This window comes from Rattus norvegicus, chromosome 7 (genome assembly GCF_036323735.1).
Source record: "Rattus norvegicus strain BN/NHsdMcwi chromosome 7, GRCr8, whole genome shotgun sequence".
NCBI lineage: Eukaryota > Metazoa > Chordata > Mammalia > Rodentia > Muridae > Rattus > Rattus norvegicus.
In genome coordinates this window covers 75,281,272-75,289,432 of record NC_086025.1, presented here as the reverse complement: position 1 = coordinate 75,289,432, position 8,161 = coordinate 75,281,272, and the positions used below count along the sequence as shown (strand labels likewise).

The following is an 8,161-nucleotide window of genomic DNA, read 5'->3' as shown; positions in this document are numbered from 1 at the left end:
GTCATCTTAGAGAATTCAAGATCAGGAATCACCTTGGTTTCAAGAACAACTGGAAAAGGAACTTAAAGGAGGAGGGAATGTTGTGTCTCATCTCTTTATGATTCTGAGTGACTTTGTCTTTCATTCCTCTCTGGTTTCCTCCCCTTCTGTGGTCCACATGGAGGAAGCTCAGATGATTAATTTCCCCCAAGGGTTATAAGTGGAGCCATTCAAGAAGGAAAATTGACCATTTACAAGATGAATCCTGCTTCCTGATGAAAAGTTTCACATGTTCACTGGCTGAAGAGTCCAGGAAGACATTTGCCATGATTGTGTTGACAGAAGGGGTTAGCAGTAACAACAATAACAAAAAAATGTAGTTCCTTGGGAAGGATTTTGTGGGTGGCCATGTGTTGCAAGAATTCCTTCCCTAGGGAAATATAAGCAATGTCTACCCTCTTCTCATTAGGTTCCAAAGTCAAAGTACAATTCCGTCAGCATTCCCTGTGAAGGATGAATGGGTTTATAAGACTTACTTACAGAAAATGGGTGAGGAATTCCTGGAAGGAGTATAGGAGACCACAAAGCAGCCCCATTAAAGAGTCTTCACCCACCATTGATTATGCCTTCCCAATGGTGTCATACATGGAACCACTTTCAACTAATCTCTTCAAGTCTATACATTAGTAGCACATCAGAAGTCCTGATTCCCACATGCTGCTAGGGTAGAATTGCAAACAAACTATGTGGGGTTGGGAAAGTAGGTGAGGGTTCAATGATTCTGCCCACCCCCTCTGAGTGTATAAACAACCAATAGCACCACACCTCGTGGCCTCTTGCAAGCAGACACGCTGATCTGATGAAGATGGTTGCTGATTTCCTTGGAGGACTATGTTCTACAATACCTTGAGAATCATCAATCTTCCCCACTTCTACTGTGAGGACTTCTCTTACATTGACATATGTGTGCTCAGAGTGCCAAGCTTCCTTCTTCTTGAGTCCTTCTGTGAAGATTCCTGCTGCTAGCATAGATGGAACCGTCCTAATCAGGCCTGAAACCTCTTGCAGCATTTGCTTAGTGAGCACCATTGCTTTTGTTCATGCAGCTGGTCCAATTGCTCATGGTCATCATGTGACCAAAGTGTCCTTTTCTTTCCTCCTGATGTTTGATAGGCTCTTAACACCTCAAAACAATTTTATTTTATTTTTCTTTATTTTTATTAATCATTTTGTTCACTTACATTTCAAATGATATCTCCCTTCCTGGTTACCTCTCCACAAATGTCCAATCCTGCCCCCTTTCTCCCCGTCCCTTTTGCCTTTGTGAGGGTGCTCCTCCTCCCACTCACCCACTTTCGCCTCACACCTCTAACAATCCCCTATGCTGGAGCTTCAGGCCTCCACAGGACCAAGGCCTCCTTCCCCACGATGTCAGATAAAGCCATCCTCTGCTACATATATATTTGGAGCTATACATCATTCCATGTATACTATTTGGTTGGTGGTTTAGTGGGACCTCTGGGTAGTCCAGTTAGTTGATAATGTTCTTCCTATGGACTTGCAAACACCTTCAGTTCCTTCAGTCCTTTCCCTAGAACTTCCACTGGGCCCCAGGCTCAATTCGATGGTTGGCTGAGTATCTGCATCTGTATCCATCAGGTGCTGGTAGAACCTCTCAAGGAATAGCCATACCAGGCTCCTGTCAGCAAGTGCTTCTTGGCATCGGCAATCCTGTCGGGAGTTTGGTAACTACATATGGGATGGATCCCTAGGTGGGACAGTCTCGAGATGGCCTTTCCTTCTATCTCTGTTCCATTTTTGTCCCTGTCTTTCTTTGGACAGGAACGTTTCTGGGTTAAAAATTTTGAGATGGGTGGGTAGCCCCATCCCTCAGCTGGGGGCTGTTCTTATTTACTGGAGGTGGTCTCTACAGGTTCTATCTCTCCTTTGTTGGGTATTTTGGCTAAAGTCATCCCCACTGGGTCTTGGGAGCCTCTTGTTTCCCTGGCATCAGGAACTTTCTAGTGGCTAAACCAAGGTCCCTATCCCCCACCTCTACATATTTCTATTCAATTTCCTGACCCTTTATACTTCTCTCCTGTCCCTTCCAGTACCTGATCCTGCCTTCCCTTCACTTCCCTTCCTCTCACCCTCTCAGGTTCCACCCTCCCTCTGTCTTGTATGATTATTTTGTTCCTCCTTCTATGTAGGATTGAAGCATCCATACTTTGTTCTTCCTTCTTCTTAAGCTCCATAAGGTTTGTGGGTTGTATCATGGGTATTCTGAGCTTTTGGGCTAATATACACTTGTAAGTGAATACATACCATGTGTGTTCTTTTGTGTCTGGGTTTAACTCACTGAGGGTGATATTTTCTAGTTACATCCATTTGCCTGTGAATAACTTCTCAGCCTTTTGGTTAGGATCAAGTATAGTGTCTGTTCTTATCAACACAATTTTAGAAGACAAAAATCACCTGCATAACAGTTCTGATAAATATACTTTGAAACAGTTTAGTGATAAGAACAATAAAATACAGACTGGTCAAATCCTAGCTACTATAAAGTTCTGGATTTGTGGGCTATTTCCCTTTCTAAATTAAGCTGTGTATTTCTCCATCACCAGTCACCACTTATGATCCAAAAATTTATGTCCAGCATGTACATTATTTCTAGGCTGAAGTGTTTCACTTTGGAAAGATTACATGCCCTTCTCAACATACCTTGATGATCATACTATAATTATATCCAACTGGCTGTGTGCAATGCAGATGCTGTGAAGCTCATGTGCTTGCAGTGACAAGGACATCAGAATGGGATTTAAGTTATAGACTGCTATTGTTACCCATTTCTTGTAACTTTCTTGTTATTGATGTAAATATGCAACCATAGTGACTCTTTTTCAGAGATATTGAAGGGCAGACAGCATGGACTTGGCAGCTGGCACACTAGATTTTAACTGAAAGATTAATGAAGACAGAAAGCAGAGGATGGTAAAGACCTAGGGGTTCAATCCAGGAAGCCCCAGTTATAAAATATCAAGCAGTAGAAAATTCTTTCAGCTTTCAGCCGACATTGAAAGAAACCTAACTAAAAATAAGGAGCAGAGAGTTCAGTTTATATCATATACTCTGATAGAATTGTATTTGATATCTTCTTTAATTTTTAGACCTATTTGATTTTATGAATAAGTTGTAGTCAAACAAATGCTGATCAATCAGTTGGGAAAACTTCCTGAGAAATCTGAAATTCACAGATGTGACCCTTGAAGTCTACTTTCAGAAAATGGGAATCAGTGCAAAATGAAACTAGGAGCAACAAAAAATTTGAAATGAAGGAATTGTGTTTCCAGAATTAGAGAGAAACAATGGTGGTGATAGTTCATTGATATTAGAACTTGTTTTTTTTTTTATTGAAAGTAGGTTCCTCTTTTATAAACCATATCTTGATCACAGTTTCCCCTTACTCTACTTCTTCCAGCTCCTGTTTACCTTCTTCTTTTTTTTTTTTTTTACTAACATGAGTATTTCTTATTTACATTTCGAGTGTTATTCCCTTTCCAGGTTTCCGGTTTCCGGGCAAACATCCCCCTAACCCCTCCTCCTCCCCTTCTTTATGGGTGTTCCCCTCCCCATCCTCCCCTCATTGCCGCCCTCACCCCAACAATCACGTTCACTGGGGGTTCAGCCTTAGCAGGACCAAGGGCTTCCCCTTCCACTGGTGATCTTACTAGAATATTCATTGCTACCTATGAGGTCAGAGTCCAGGGTCAGTCCATGTATAGTCTTTAGATAGTGGCTTAGTCCCTGGAAGCTCTGGTTGCTTGGCAGTGTTGTTCATAAGGGGTCTCGAGCTCCTTCAAGCTCTTGAGTTCTTTCTCTGATTCCTTCAACGGGGGTCCCGTTCTCAGTTCAGTGTTTTGCTGCTGGCATTCGCCTCTGTATTTGCTGTATTCTGGCTGTGTCATCCCCCAGATCCACTCCCCTTCCTTTTCCATTCATGAAAAAGCAGATGTCCAAGAGACAACAACCAAACACTATAAGACAAGATACAGTAAAACAATGCAAAAGCCCTCATATCAAGGCTAGACAAAGTAAGCCAATGGGAAAAGTCAAGATGTAGAAGATGAGCCTATTACATGATGAAGAGAAGATTCAATGTACATACTCATGTTGGAGAGGAAATACAGAAGCATTTCATCACTTCACAACACGAACCCTCAGTTACAATTTTTAGTAAGGTATCCTGAGACAAGGAAGGAATGGGAAGTTTGTAAAAGGCAGGTCCACACTTTCCCTGGCTCAGGTTTCTTTTATTTACCACCAAAATGCAAGTTTGAGGACTCTGAGAACACGTCCCGAGGGAGATCAGTTCTCTTGTTTCTGTTGTGCTGAGTGAAAATGTCTTAATGTCAGGAGAGATTTATTACATGGGGCTAGAACATCATGTCTAGCCAAAACGCAGGAAACTCACACAAAGACCAAGAGGAACATACCAGCCTGGCACAGCAACTTTTTTTAAAAAACTAGTGATAAATGGAGAAAGGAATACCTGTTCTCTTTGACCATTTGAAGAGGATGAAAATAAATAGCTAAAAATAATGGGTTAGCAATCAATCTGTGAAGAGACCTTACTATGACATTTAGAAAAGAAAGAAGAAAGACAAAGAAAAACAAACAAACATAAAGTAGACTACCTGAGTTCTTCAAAAGAATTTTGACTAAATGTTAGTTATTATAATGCTATTTGATGCATAGTATTTAAGATTGAGAACACCTTAATCACATTTTCTGATAAATTAATTTTATATCTAAGCATTACTTTAGCATAATTTAAATAAAATAATGTTAATATTCTTGTTTTGTATAGAAAAGTGTAGGAATCTATTTTATAAAAACAAAAACTCAACATAGCAAAATACTTTATTCTTGGGGAATGATTCAAAATGGAATATTATTCACTTATGCTTATGGCATAAATTAACATATCTTGTTTAGAATCTTACAATCTAGAAGGATATACATGATTATTTGTGCTTTAGGAAATAATTCCAAGGTCTATGTTAAGGATATAATTTTAATAGAAATTCTATGTACACTTCCTTTACTTCTCAGAGACACTGTTTAATCAATCACTCCTTTTAGTATAAAACCAAAAAAATGGAACTTAATAATAAACATAAATTTGGATTTTTACAAGATCACATCAAAAAATGGAAAACTAATAGTATTAATATTGTAATAGTTCCTTGATGGGTAAGCTAAAAAGCACTCATTTTAAGCTTAAAATCAACTGCATCCAAACTTCTATATTTATATATTTAGTTTTCAAAGGGGTAGAAAAGAACTTAAATTATGGGAGGAAAAGAAAAGAAGAGAAAATTAAAGACAGAATACACGGTTTGCTCTTCACTTCTGAGGTTCATTATATATCTGCTCTTTCTCCAGAAAAGTAAAACAAACCAACAAACAAACAAACAAAGAAAAAAAGCAAAAACAGAAATTTAAAGTCTACAAGTTATCTTAAATTAAATGAGAAATATAACTCTGACATGATTTTCCATGAGGTTTTCCCTATTATCTTTTGGGGAATTTGAGAGAAATAGAAACTGTTTTTTGTTTGTTTGTTTGTGTTTTAGATAAAAACAGTAAAATTCACTTTCAAAGCATTTTCCTGTACCTTTGACTCTGGCTAAGATGTATCCACCTTGAACTTCTTGTTTCACTGTTTAAAAAGTTCCCCAAAGTCTCATTTCACTCACAATGCTCTCCCTAACAATTCTAGAACTGTTGAAGCCCCAACTATTTTTAAACAATCATACAATGAGAAACAAAATAAAACTAGCCGTAGGTGTTAAACAATGTCTTTAAGACTAAAAATACTTTGCTTGCCAATGTTGTAAGGGCCAAAGCTTTGCACTGACCCATAGTTTTATTTAAGTTGTACGGTATAAGTCTATTTTTATCACTGAGGCATATTATCATTGTACAGATGGTATGCTCTCCTTTTATACTTCTAAGAGTTATTTTATATGCTCATAAATTTGATTCACAATCACTTATAAATTCAAATATTGTTATGTTAGATGTACCAGAGAATATTTCGATTGAAAAGCCTAACTATAAACTCATCTTATATAACTTTCAAGACTTTGTTTATTTAGGTATATATACTTTGAGGCATGTGTATTCTATTTCCTTTTTATAAAATGATACATATATAATTCTAGTTTCTTAAGAAATGTTTGAAGTCTAAGCAAATTTAGGCCCATGTTTGATGTACCAAATTGTATATTGTTGGGAAACACAAAATAGGGGGACTGGAGCCATGAATTTAAATGAAACACACAACTTATTTTATGATTTATTTGTTAGGCAGGATAATTTCCCTATAGTAGTCAGATGGAATGAGTTATCAATCTTATTGCTTCAAAAGTTTCTGTTTTTAATACCCAACTACCAAGAGAAACAGAAACCACTCTTCCTGGTTTCCTCAGTTCCTGAGACTATTCTGCATTAGATTTATTGCATTTCTCTTTTTTTTTACAAAATAAAAAAAGGAAATAAAAGCAATGACTCAAATAAAGTAAGCTTGCCCAAACTCCCTATGTATCGTAGAATGACCTTTAGGTCTTTATACTTCTGCCTCCACCTCCCAACAGCTATGATTACAAGCATATGCAATTACATCAGTTAATGAAGTTTGGATCGGAACCCAGACCTTCATGTGTACTAGGCAAGCATTTTACAAACATAGCTTCATCTCTGGTCTAACTTCTATACTTAAACAGAAACGAAAACATAATCCACATAACCTGAAACTTAGAAGCTGGATGGAAAGAAAGACCCTACGCATTGAAGCATTTCTGGCATCTCAACTTTTTCCTTATATTATTAATTTCAATTGTATTTAAAAATGAAAATAAGTAAGCCTGTAAATTACTTGAGCCTTAATGGCCACTATATCCCATAGCCTTATCTAGGTGATCAAGTCTCGTAAGTGTGCCTCAATTAGATGCATCAAGATAGATTGAATTTGTGTGAGAATGTTGCATGAGAGACTTAAATCTAAAGCCCTGTGAGATGACTTATCACCATGTCTTAGCATTATATATCCTGGTATGGATAAGCCTGAGAATAAAACCAATGCCAAAACCAACAAGAACCAAAAAGATGGGTAGACGAAAGAATCTGAGGTTGATAGCATTTGATTCATGTTCAGAGAAGTTGGTGGTTCAGTTTCTGACTATTTCTGTTGTCAATAACGAAATTGCTTGAGCTTATAATAATGTCTCCTTTGCTGTTTCCCATCACAATATGAGGATCTGAGGAGTTACATTATAAGAAGGTATCTGGAAATATTGTTGAAGGATCTTCTAAATATGCTACTCCTCAGAATATCTAATGAGGTCAGCTTTGGGGGCTAGAAATACAGCTCTGTGGTGAAGTGTTTATCTAGCACACACCAGTACCCAACTTTGATTCCTAGAACATTTTTTAAAAAGAAGCCTGTTTTCATGGTTAACTATATTTAGAGATGCTAAATATCATGTTACACTTTCTTAAAGAAAATAGAATTTTAAATATCATGCTTCTCATAAAAGCATGAAAAGTCAAAATGCAACAAAAACACAAAGTTCATTTGTACAACCTAAGAAATTAGAGGAATGAATTAGCTTTTGTCTAGGTTTTCCACTCTATCCTAGACTATGGTTCACGTAACTTCACCACGTAGATCTACTATGTAGACCTCACCACATAGAGCTCACCATGTATACCTCACCATGCAAACCTCATCTTGATATTTTCTGGAAACTCCCTCTTTCTCCAAGTTTAGGTTTTCTTTTCATTCTTCTTGGATGCCATGCTTTTTAAAAATCATACTTGTTTTGACTTTTTGAGGTAAGACCTCAAATAACCCTGGATGGTTACTACGCAGCCAGTGCTGACCTTTGTATCATACCCTCAAAATTCTGGTGTTGTAAGCTACCAACCACAATTTGTTCATAGTTTTCTCTTTAGCTAATCTTACCCCTTGCTCCTATTTAGATATCAGTTCTTAAGAGATGCTGCCTCTAAATCTATCTTCTAATTAATTGTTCATTCTTATTGTTCGTTCTTGTGGTATCCTGTTCTTTTTCTTCATAGTGCATTACACTTTACTTTCTAAACATTTGTATCTTTC

At 37.4% G+C, this 8,161-nt stretch overlaps 1 pseudogene; it reads left to right on the top strand.

Moving 5' to 3' along the window:
• Positions 1–2,377: 2,377 nt before the first annotated feature.
• Positions 2,378–2,509, top strand: LOC120094034 (U2 spliceosomal RNA; annotated as a pseudogene).
• Positions 2,510–8,161: the final 5,652 nt, after the last annotated feature.